Raw genomic sequence first — 13,204 nt, 5'->3', positions numbered from 1 at the left:
GTGCCAGAGGGGGATGTTACAAATGGTATCAGAGCTAGGGCACGGAACCCTATAATGGGGGGTGAAGGTGGGTTGCACCTGATCATACATCGGCTTGGAAGGAGAACGAAACATCTCCATATAAGGGTGTGGATACCTTCCCTATCACAACGCGTTTTAAAGCCGTGAGGGCAGCAGATCCCATAAGAACTCTGCAGTTAAGCGTGCTCGGGCGGGAGTAGTACCAGGATGGGTGACCCCCTGGGAAGTCCTCGTGCCGAGTGGCCCAAAGCGGACAATATTGTGATACGTGCCAGAGGGGGATGTTACACTAACTATACCTATTATAGTTACTAGTAATGTACGTGTATAATCGAAGTATGCCTTTGCTACCCAAAGGCACTGAACTAACATGATATATAACTAATATTTAGATGACATTCGGACGAATAACCGATGCCTAAGGCCACATCCCAACGAGGAAAAGGAAATAAAGCGAGCTAGCCGTCCTAAGTCCTTTAAACATTACTTATATAACTATACATATATAGGCATGCATTTGACAATATAAAAGTATAAAAGAAGTTTTGTAAAACCTTTGAAAGATTTAATAACTAAGAAATGATGACTTGATGTCAGTTTATAAAATGATTTGAAAGTAGTTTGTTTGATAAGACAATTTTAAGTATAAGAAAACCTTTGTTTGGAACACAATTGTAACAAAGTTTGAAAGGAAACGTACAGTTTGTAAGATAGTTTGATAAAGAGTTTAACATGTGAAAACGTTTTGGTAAGTTATTTGGAAGTAGTATACTGAGTAAACAGCTAAAAGTATAGTAAATCCATTTGTATGCTAGTTATTAATCACATGTGATTGATGTACTAACTAACGTGATTCAACTTATATTCCCCCCATAAAAGTATTTATAAACATTTAAAAGGGTTAGTTAAGGGGTAGGAACTCACCTGTAGTGACTGGATCGAATGGAAGTGTCGGACAAGTGCTTGGTGTCAAGTAAAGACTTGAACACACACAATGATCCTAATAACATATAAAGACATATGTATATATATAAAATTAGTGATATAACACTAATTAGACAATTATAAACACCCTAATGTGTGGAAAACACTTTGGTCAAAGTGTTAGGAGTCAATTGGGTTGCAACAAAGGAGTGCAAGACATTGTATTTGAGTGTATGGTCTATGGACCATACTTAATGCAGTTTACGGCCCAGGGGAGTTTACACCAGGCCGTAAACTCTCTAATGGGTCTCCATTTAAGGCTTAACGGAAAGATGTCTCAAGTGGTTAAGTGTTTCAAGGCTAAACATGAGGCTAAGTGAGTTTAAGGTCCAAGAATGACCTTAACTTGTGTTTTACAGCCTGGGGACCACTTCCCCGTGAGTTTACAGCTGTAAACTCATGGTGGGAAGTACAATTTCGTTGCTTGAAATCCCTAGTTCAATGGGGTATGGTTCTAGACTAAGTTCCAAGGCTTGGTAAGGGACTAGGTGCAAATTTGCCCCACTTATAGGGGTTTACGGCCCAAGAACATGTCTTGGCCGTAAACTCCTTTGATCTTGAGTTTCTTTGTGATTTCTAAGCTCTAAACATGTTAAACATAGTGTACAACGAGTTAGAACAAGAGTACTTACGATCTAGGAGCTTGAATGGTCAGTTTTGGCCAAGAAAACTAGTATGTGTTCTTGGTGTTCTTGGTGAAACTTGAAGATCTACACAAATGGAATGATTTCACAGATGAAATCATGTAAGATCACTAGTTCATGTAAGATATCAACTAGTTAGGGCAAGAAACTTATGAGTTTTGAAGATCGGGGATGAAGATCGGGATGATACTTGAGAGGATTTCAGCCAAGGGAAAGAAAAGAATGAACTAATGGCCAATATATCAACATATAGGGGGGTTTACGGCCCACATGGATTTTACGGCCGTAAACTCCCTTGTGGTGGCTGTGAAGCGTATCAAGCCTTCCCAGGGTGAGACTTCCAAAAGAATTTGGTCTCTCACTTGGAATTCCAAAGGTTTCTTCCTCTTGCTTCTCTTCCCAATCAAGGGCTACTCCCTTCTAGGTCAAAGTCGTAAGGGGTTCTGTAATTCGCGAGGAGTTCTAAATGAACTACGACAGTAGGTCAGCGAGACCTAGAATTTGGTGAATTCTCTTCGGCGTCTTCGGTGCCCACAAATTCTCAACGGTTTTGATTATTGGAAGGGTCCTCAAGAATTCCTACATCACTAATAGTGTGTCTTAGGAATTCGACTCTTCAATTCCAAAACTCGTATTTAGAGAACTTTGCGTAGTGCTTCTCTGATCGTAATGTTTCCATGGTTTGTTTTAGATGCTCTTTATGATTTCCTTCTTACTACGAGAGTAGATAAGTAAGTCATTTACAAGGACAATGATGAACTGATCCAAGTAAGAATGGCGTACCCTATTCATTAAGTTCATGAATACTACGGGTGCATTGGCCTTATCTGAGGGGTATCACTACGGACTCATAGCATCCGCATCGAGTTTGGAAGATTGTACTCGGGACATCCTTCTCTAACACTCGCAATTGGTGATATTCGAATCTCAGGTACATTTCTAAAAGGTAATTTGTTCCTTGCGGTTGGTCAACCAATTCTTCTATGCGAGGTAGATGGTAATGATTTCTACTGGAGATTTTGTCGAGGTTTCTGAAGTCGATGGACTTATGAATGATCCGTCTTTCTTCTTGAAGAATAAGACCGGAGCTCTCCCGGGGTGAGAAGCTTGGTCTCCTAATTCCATTGTTGAGTAGTCGTTAAGCTTTCCGGACGGTTCTTGGATCTCAGTATGTGTTAGACTGTAGGGCGATCTGGTTACAAGAGTCGTATTGGGTTCTAAGTTTGTTCGCATGACGATGCGATTACTCGTAGTCTTGGGCAGTCTCCGTCCTGAAGTTCATATTAGAAGTCATACATGGTTCGTTAATCACAGTTTCGTGTATACGAGTCGTATATAATTAAGATTGAAAAGGTAGTCGAATAAATGATTCTTCTTTAAGCTCACATCCCAACGAGGAAAAGAAGTTAAAGTGGAATCATCAATTCTAAACCTGTAGAAACTTGATTATATACCACACTTGTGTATACATTCTTCAGCGATAGATCAACCGTATGGGTCTTTGGATTGAACTTGACGTACTGTACGAGTGGTACTCTGGGGAGGTTTGCTGAGGTTTCTTTGGAAAGGATAAGAAACATGAGGTACTCTATGCATGAGTACTTCGGAGTTCTGTAATGACGGCTTCGCTAGAAGGTGATTTCGGAGAAAGAGATTTACGCACGAAACTGGTATTGTGAGGATCGAATGGACTCTAGTTGTATCATAATGTCGGACTCACTTGGAAATAACAGCATTAGATTTGATCATAAAGGTGTTACAGAAAAAACACAAAAATGCAACTTTTAACAGAGTTACAGTGCTTTAGATTAACTACGAGACTATTTCTGCGAACATGGTATACTACAAAAGGCAAGTATACGCAGCACGAGGGTCCCCTTGACTGACGGGATCTCGCAAAATATATGACTCGAGTTGCACTAGTTTTAAATATTTTAAAAGCATACATAAAACTGACAATTGGAAGTGAACCCATATTATAGTAGGGTCCTTCTTTGCCTTTTTTCCATTCTGAGGTCAAACTCCTTCTGTTCCACCGTCATTCTTCTCTGTTGGGCAGTCCCTCTTGAAGTGTCCCACTACACCACATAGATGGCATATCCGAGAAACTTCAACATTGGTGGTTGAAGTAATGTGTTGGATCCGAGTCTTGGAGTAACGGATGGTGTGTCCCTTTTTGTTGCAGTTTAAGCACTGCATTTCCCGACAAGGTCTATGATGGTGATAGTTGCATTTGTTGTACTTTGGGAGATTGCCAACATACTGTCTGGCTAGGTTAGGAATACCTGGGATACTGGAAGGGATGGTAGTAGGAGGTACAGATGCCGTGGCCGCGAAGGCTGCCACAGGTTGTTGTCTTTTGCTCTCCCCTTGGGGTGATTTGCCTTTAACTTTAGCCCAGAACCTTCGTTTGTTATTCTTGGGCTTGAGATTCGGGGTGTCGTGGTAGTTTGTTACTCGTTTAGGTACTTGATCGTTACTTTGATTGGAATTATTGCTAACAATCCCGCTAACATTTGCGTTGTTAGCGTTAAGGTGAGTCAGAACAGCTATCACGGTAGCTGAGACTGCAGCAAGAAAGGTAGCTGCATCAATCTGAAGAGTTGGTGTTTGGTTGATGGGTTGATTACTTTTCTTCGGCGACATGATTCTGTTACACGGAAAGAAATGAATTCGTGAGAGATTATGGTTAAACCTAGATGTATTCTGATCGTTCATGTAAGGAGTAGAAGTATGTTCTCGAGGGTTTGACCTACATCCCTATGATGTAGTCCTAGTATAAGTAAGTTCACAGAATGGTTTCAAGACGTTTGACGTCCAAACCAGGGTATTATTGGTTGGTGGATAACATGATCCAACCTTTGAAAGAGAATTGGGAATGATCCCTGAGCTAAATCACCCTAGTCCAATAACTTTACTAGAGTAGGTTTCAGATAGACTCCAACGATAGTATGATGAAAGTATTTGAACAAAGAGTGACAAAGAAGTTAGTCGAATGTCAATATCATTGATTCTTAAGATGTAATAAGTTTGGGAAAATTGACCTTGTAGTAGGTCTTACATCACATCCGAAGTAGAAAAGTTTTGGTCGCATAAATGCCTAACTAAAAGTACCTACAGTACAAGATAGTTACATAGAAAAGTGCCACATAGGACATAGACAGGAAAACGATTCCTTTTAATAGGGAAAGAAAGTAAGGCATCTACTACTGGTGACGGTCATCCCTCTGGTGAACCCTTAGTTCAGCCAGTTGACGTTCCATTTATAGCATGTGTCTTTCGTACACCCTCTGGCGTACTCGGAGCTCTATGACTTCGACTCGTGTTTCAGCTAGTGCTTGTAGCAGGGTCTCATGGTCTCTCTCAGATCTCTCATGAGTGTGTTCAAGGCGATTGGTGCGAATGGTATGCATTTCTGTGTTGGCATCAACCTTTGCGATACGTTGGAGAGCTGTCCTGCCTTGGATTTCGTTTCGGGCAACTCTACGGACTAGGATTGGCAGAACTCTGTCTGTTGAGCTTCCTTCGCTTAAGTTGTAGAAGCTTCGGTCTCCATTAAACGACATAGGTTGATCTTGCTCTTCGCTCCATGACTCCAAACATTCTACCCAAGGGGGCGTCGAGCCATGAAAAACCGGACAAGGGTTAGGATTTGGAATGGGAGCTACCGGGGGTACGTTCTCAACTTCGGGCTCGGAGTTAGCACCATCCAAAAGGTCTTCAGCATGGTGATCATTCAAAGGGATTGGATGATCGTCCTCTGGTTCTTCTCCAAACCATCCAACATTGCCTTCGTTCGGAAGGTACGGGTCGCCGTGGGGATGGAGTCCAACCATGTTATCTACGCGAGAATTGGGGTAAGGAAACAAGTATTAGACGAACTATCTAGATAATTATTAGTTAATCTTCATTAGTTACATCACTATTTGTAAAGAGCATACTAGTTATATGTAATCAAAACTGGATAGGCCTTCGAATAAGTGACCTTAACTCCAAATTCACAAGGAACAGGGGTAAAGCAAAAATTCACAGATTCTAAGTCTATGACATCCCAGTTACATATAACCATAGTGTATCCACTTAGCAATTATCGACTTAGAAATGAAGATCTTTTTAGTTCTCAAATAGGTAATTATAGTAACACAAAATACTCCTATAGTATTCTAGACTTATGTTTTGTTCTAGAGTTCTCATTGTGGTAGTGTTGGTAAGTTTTTAGACTTGTTTCCACATCACAACCATTTTTGGGCATATGCTAATCACTCCTCGGACCAGCATAGTTGATCAGGCTATGCCATTCCCAGGACTGACCATACATCCTCGAGCTTACTTGTGATATTCAACAATCGTAATACTTTTGTTCTTGTCATTGTGACACTGATTTTAGTATGAATGCAACTATGTATACTTAGTTAAATATTTTATTATTTAAAAGTATAAACTTTTGGTCAGAGTATTTTAATCCCATTGTATTTATAGTTAGTATATCTTTTATGGGTTGATATACTTAATTCACTATAAACAATGCTCTGATACCAATCTATCACACCCCAAAACCGAGAACGGCGGAAACATTCTGGGGCGGAGGACGTCATGTATAGTATCACAACAATGCAAAGTAGTAAACAAGCAACAACATCATCCATTGCATTAATAGTATAATTTTAATTACAAGCGTGTTCTTTCATAGTATAAAACAACATAATGAATAATCAAAATATAAGACGAGTCTTGACTGCTTCGTCTTCACAACACCTGGTCGTCGTACCTGTCTATTGGTGACCTGAGAACACACGTTATTTTGAAAGCGTAGATCAGCATTTAAGCTGGTGAATTCATAAGTGTTTTAGGTGTCATTGCTTTGTAAAACTGTAATGAAAATACTAGTGCATGTTTGGTGAAAAAGTTTGTATTTGAACAATGTAAAGTTTTGTATATGTTTGAAAACTCCTAGAAAAACCAATATTTTCTACTAGTATAAAAAGTAGTCTTCTACCAAGACTCGACTGTTTTGTATGTTTGTCTCTTTATAAAAATGAAAGCTTATCCCAAGTATGACTGTAACATCCTGAAATAGCAAGAGTATAGTTGAAGGGCTAAAAGTGTTAATTGGGAAAGACTGACTCGACGAGTCCATGGATGGACTCGGCGAGTAGAGTCGCGACTTGGTCACGTGTTAAGTAGCCGACTCGGCGAGTCAATGAGATGGACTCGGCGAGTAGGCGCTGAGTGGAGAAAACCCTAATTCTCGGGGTTGAGCCCTATATAAAGAGCATTATGTTCCCTCCTCAGCCTCTTTATCACCCCCTTGAGTCCCAGAAACCCTAAATCGCGGAGAAGCACCATTGTTGAGTGGATTGGAGCTTGGGGAAGTATTTGTTGAAGAAAGTTTGAGAGTTTGAAGGTGTGGAACAAGGGGCTTTGCTTGGATTCGAGTTTCCTTGCAGTTGGGGCGTTCTTTTGAGGTAATATCTCGTTCTTAGGATATTGCTATCTTGTTTCGTCATTTTGGGGTTTGAGGGAAGCTTATCTTGGGTTATTTTGGAGTCTAGAGGTTAGATCTGAGGTTGCTACCTCAGATCTGGAATGGAGAAGTGTTGGAATGCATGAAAGTCCCTGTGTTGAGTGTTGGATGAAGCTATCTTGTCCCAAACCTTAGCCCTAATGTGCAAAATGCATAGATCTATTTGGACTCACGTAAAGTTTGCCACTTTACGTGATGGATGAGTTGTAGGAGGCTAGATCTATGTTTTGGAGCAATTGCATGGCCTAGAATGCTTCTGGATGGATTCAGACCGGTGGTACTCGGCGAGTCACATGGGTGTACTCGACGAGTTGCTTGAAGATGATCTGGAACTCGACGAGTTGGAAGAACAACTCGGCGAGTCGGATGAAGATGGCCTGGAACTCGGCGAGTTGTATGAACAACTCGGCGAGTAGGTTGATGATAGCCTTAGACTCGGCAAGTCTATTCTTGGACTCGGCGAGTCTTGTCGAAGAGTCCCGATATTCTCTAGTTGAGTCGAGAATCGGTGAGTCAAGGGATGACTCGGTGAGTTGTGTGCGAGTGGACTCAGAGTTGTTGGACTCGGTGAGTCTCGGGGTGACTCGGCGAGTTAGGTCGCGGATTGAATAAAAGTTCTGAGTATGGGAACTCGGCGAGTCATAGGGTTGACTCAGCGAGTAGAGTCAGTCATGGGTTGACTTTGACCTTGTCTTGGGCCAAGGGTTGACCAGTGGTTTCCAGGGGTATTTCAGTAATGTAACAGTCCGGATTTCCAGGTATCCTTTATTGCTTTGATTTTTGGTGTTTTGAGAGGGGACTCGGCGAGTTGGAGCTCAAACTCGCCGAGTAGGATCGCGATTCTGGATGCGGGATTTGATTGGACTCGGCGAGTCCAGGATCTGGACTCGGCGAGTCCGCGCTGTTTAATGAAACCCTAATTTCTCGGGTTTGGGACCTATTTAAAGGGCCTTATGGCCGTCATTTGTACCCAACAGTCCATAGAGAGAAACCCTAGAGTGCTTTGGCGATTTGGGAGAGAAAGGAGGCATTTCTTGACCTTTGTGTGTTGTCTAGCAAAGAGGAGGGAGGTTCTAGCCAAGAGGAGGCAAAGGAGGTTGCTATTCTGCAGATTTGAAGCTTAGATCATCGATCTAGAGGTATGATTTCGGTTCATCTTCTGTTTTGTGGAGTATAGTTGGATTTAGGGTTTCTTGTGGCCTTGTTGAGTTGATTTGATGGCCAAATAGTCCCTTGCTAGTGATGAGGCTTTGCATCTGGATCCATAGAGGTCCAGAGAGCCTCATTCATCAAGCTTTATGGAGAGCAATGGAGGTCATGACCTTGGGTAGTGATATTTGTTGGTACTCCTTCATTTATAGTCATATAGAGGTTGTATGTGCATCAAGTTTGGGGCTTTACATGGTGAATCAGTCTAGAAAGGCCAGATCTATGAATTGATGGAACAGATCTGACCTTAGAAGCGAGTTTGAGCGATTGCATGGCATGGACTCGCCGAGTCTGATGAACAGACTCGGCGAGTAGCTTGTAGATTGCCTTGGACCGGCCAGTGAGTGGTCCAGTCGAGTCATGGGTTGACTCAGTGAGTCAGGGCGAGTTAGAGAGGGTTGACAGGTGGACTGAGTCGAACTGGGACTCGCCGAGTTGTTCTTGGAACTCGGCGAGTTGAGTCGGGGTGGCCCCGCGATTCTGCCAGGTGGAACTCGTCGAGTCAGGGGGAGTACTCGACGAGTAAAAAGGGAATCCTAGGGTGTTGGTGGAAACGTCTAGACTCGCCGAGTTGCCCTTGTGCACTCGCCGAGTCCGGTCAAAGTTGATCGTTGACCGTTGACCAGAGTTGACCTGTGTTGACTTCTTAGGGATAGTCAACCTTAGAGATAAAAAGTGTTAATTAGAGTCATGTGATATTATAGGAGGATTAGAGCTCGGAGGATCGAGCACGAGGGATTTCCAGGATTCGTGAGATACCGAGACACGCGAGGTGAGTCTTCTCACTATACTTTACCTTGAGTAGGTAATCAGAGCTATGTGTTGGTGTGTGTATGTTATGTGTATGCTATGTGTTGTACTGCATTATTTCTATGTGATTATGCTGTGCATGTTACAGAGTTGGGACCGGAAGGTTCCTAGAGTTAGAACCTGAGGGTTCACAGAGTATGGGTGCACGGACCCATAGAGTTACAATCTCGAGTGGCTAATATGTGTTTTATGTGTGGTATTTTGGGGAACTCACTAAGCTTCGTGCTTACAGTGTTAGTGTTGTTGTTTCAAGTACTAGCGATGACTGTGGGAAGGCGCCGGCTTGATCCGTACACACTCAGGGGACTTTTGATATGTATTTATGAGATCTTGGGATTTGTATGACATGAATTGGAATTTTAAACTTAACGTTTTATGAAATTAAATGAGAAATGTTTTTATATTTGCGAAAAATTATTTTGAAAATTTACGGTGTTACAAGTTGGTATCAGAGCCTTGGTTTGAGGGATTCGAATACACCTTCGGGCGTATTTGAACTCAAACTGAGGATTTGAGATGTATTTTCAAAAAAACAAAAAGAGTAAAAGATTTTTGAAAAACGCAGAGCAAGAGATGTGTGTACGATCAGTCAACGCCCGAACGGTGGTTTCCCAAAATACCTTCATATTATGTTAATATTGATGCGATGTATCTGCATGCTAGAATAGGCGAGGTATTACTATTGGGATTAGAGTGGCCTGATTTGTGATGCCTTAGCCTAGGGAGAGGTGAGCTGCTACGAGATGCTTGAGAGTGAGTAGGTAGCAGTGAGGGGCTTATGATAGATCTATTAGAGAGTGATTTACGCATGATAGAGTACTTGGGACTTGGGATCCGAAGAGGAGGACTTGGAGTGCATTCTGGTGCGGTGCGGACAGTAGTATTGGGCCCGTACTACTGGAAGCACCGGAGCGGTGTGCAGCCCAAGTAAGAATCTTTGGAATGCCAAGAATCGAGGAGGGAAGAGTTGTCGAGTGTGAGTATGCTCGTGTGGATTATAATTTATCGTATGTTGTATTTCAGAGGTTGATCATGGTGAGGACACGTTTGATGCCCGAGAGCAGTGGTACCAGTGAGGAGGAGATCCGCCGGATCATTCAGGAGGAGGTGGCTGCGGCCATCAGGGCAGAGATACCGGAGATGTTTGGGTCTATAAAGACCACTTTGATTGAGACGTTTGATGAGCGTTATGCCGCTCTTTCTGAGGCTGCTGCTGCAGCGGCTACTGCAGCGATTGCTGCTGAGAGGCCGCAGGGTGGTGATGCGTTGCTGTTCCACGAGTTCAACAACACAAAACCACCAGAGTTTGATGGGACTCAGGATCCGGTGTCAGCTATGAGGTGGATATCTGATATTGAGGGTTGTTTCTTCACTTGCTCGTCTCCTGAGCATTTGAAGCTTCGGTTTGCGCTGAACCAGCTTCGCTTGGGAGCGAAGGACTGGTGGAAGTTTGTTACGGCGCATTATACGCCTGCTGAGCTTTCGGCAGTGACCTGGGAGAGGTTCACTACCATGTTTCGGGATGAGTACGTTCCCCAGGTGGAGAGGGAGCGTTTGGCACAGGAATTTCTGACCCTCAAGCAGGGTAGTGAGTCAGTTACAGCGATCACGAGGATGTTCCAGGAGAGGGCGATGTTCTGCCCTAAGCACGTGTCCACTGAGCAGGCACGTATGAGCCGCTACTTGAGCATTCTGAGGCGGGATATTTGGGAGTTCGCTGCGAACTCCTCGTACCGGACATTTGTTGAGCTTCAGGCAAATGCCCGGAAGAGGGAGATTGAGCTTGAGACTCAGGCCAGGGAGGAGGCGGAGTCTCAAGGGAGGGATCGGCGACCGGCACAGTCTCAGCCGGCAGCCAAGCGGGCCAAGCCCGCTGATCCCAAACCAGGGAGCCAGAAGGGCCGCACTTGCGGGAAGTGCGGCAAGGGTCATGACGGAGTTTACCGAGCGGGGTCTTGCTACAAATGTGGCAAGGAGGGGCACATGGCCAAGGACTGCCCCAAGGGGTTTGTAGTGTGTTTGCACTGCAACCAGACCGGACACCAGAAGGCCGAGTGTCCGCAGTTGCGCGGAGCATCTCAGGGATCTGCTCCTGCCGCCATCAGAGCTACTGAGAGTCGGCCTGTGAAGGTCGAGGCGCCGAGAGCTCGAGGGAGGGCCTTCCAGCTGACTGCGGAGGAGGTCCGCGCTGCACCCGATGTTGTGGCTGGTATGTTTCCTTTCATGTATTTATTTTGATGTTGAGATATTATGCTTATATTATGTTATGCGTAGGTACTTTTCTTGTGAGCTCTGTACCTGCTTTAGTGTTATTCGACTCGGGTGCGAGTCGGTCTTTTGTATCTTCGGCCTTTAGTCAGCATATCAGTGTTAGTCGTGAGGCATTGAGTCGACCTCTGAGAGTTTCCATAGCTGACGATAGAGTGATTTGTGCCACGGAGGTTCTCCAGGGATGCGTGTTAGAGATTTTCGGGGTTGAGTTTCTGATTGATCTGATTCCTAATACGATGGGTGATGTCTGTGTCATTGTGGGCATGGACTGGTTGAGCCGATTCGGTGCGGTTATCGACTGCGAGCGTCAGCTGGTGACCATACGAAACCCTAGTGGAGGAGTTCTTTCAGTGTACGGCGAGGGTACATGTTCGGGATCAGCTTTTTGTTCGGCCGTTAGGGCAAGGCAGTGTCTACAGCAGGGCTGTAAGGGTTTTGTAGCATATGTGATGGATACGCGAGCGACTTCCGAGAGACCGAGTTCAGTTGAAGAGGTACCGGTGGTGCGTGAGTTTCCAGATGTTTTTCCCGAGGAGTTGTCGGGTGTGCCTCCTGTGAGGCAAGTGAAGTTTGGTATTGATTTGGTTCCAGGGGCCGCACCTATTGCTAAGGTGCCTTATCGTCTTGCACCTCTAGAGATGCAGGAGTTGTCCTCGCAGCTTCAGGAGTTGCCGGGGAAGGGATTTATTCGGCCGAGCAGCTCGCCGTGGGGAGCACCTATTCTGTTCTTCAAGAAGAAGGATGATTCACACCGGATGTGCATTGATTACCGGGAGTTGAACAAGCTGACGGTCAAGAACCGTTATCCGTTGCCGAGGATCGATGATTTATTCGATCAGTTGCAGGGAGCATCTTGGTTCTCCAAGATCGACTTGAGGTCGGGATATCATCAGGTGAGAGTGCGGGATGAGGACGTCCAGAAGACAGCGTTCAGGATGCGTTATGGGCATTATGAGTTTGTGGTGATGCCTTTTGGGCTCACCAATGCCCCGGCTGTGTTCATGGATCTCATGAACAGGGTACGCAGGCCGATGTTGGATCGGTCGGTGATTGTATTTATCGATGATATCCTGGTATATTCGAGATCTAGAGAGCAGCATGAGGAGCATTTGAGGGAGGTCCTTGGGGTTTTGAGATCGAAGAAGCTTTATGAAAAGTTCACCAAGTGTGATTTCTGGTTGCGGGAGGTTCAGTTCCTTGGACATCTCGTTAATCAGAATGGGATATTGGTCGATCCAGCGAAGGTTAAGGTAGTGATGAGTTGGGATGTGTCGAAGTCACCCTCTGAGATCAGGAGTTTCCTTGGATTGGCGGGGTATTATCGGAGATTTATCAAGGATTTCTCCAAGATCGCAGTGCCACTCACCAGATTGACCCAAAAGGGTGTTGCATTCTCATGGGGTCCCGAGCAGCATACCTCCTTTGAGACCCTTCGCCAAAGGTTGTGCGAATCCCCGGTATTAGCTCTCCCGGAAGGGATGGAGGATTTTGTAGTATATTGTGATGCATCGATTATGGGGCTGGGTGCGGTGTTGATGCAGAGGGGACATGTGATAGCTTATGCATCGAGGCAGCTGAAGCCTCATGAGACGAGATATCCCATGCACGATCTAGAGTTGGGGGCAGTAGTGTTCGCCCTCAAGATTTGGCGTCACTACTTATATGGGGTTCGGTGTACGATATACACGGACCATAAGAGTTTGAAGTACTTGATGGATCAGCCCAACCTAAATATGCGGCA

Source organism: Lactuca sativa, chromosome 1, assembly GCF_002870075.4.
Source record: "Lactuca sativa cultivar Salinas chromosome 1, Lsat_Salinas_v11, whole genome shotgun sequence".
NCBI classification, from domain to species: domain Eukaryota; kingdom Viridiplantae; phylum Streptophyta; class Magnoliopsida; order Asterales; family Asteraceae; genus Lactuca; species Lactuca sativa.
This window is presented reverse-complemented; position numbering follows the sequence as displayed.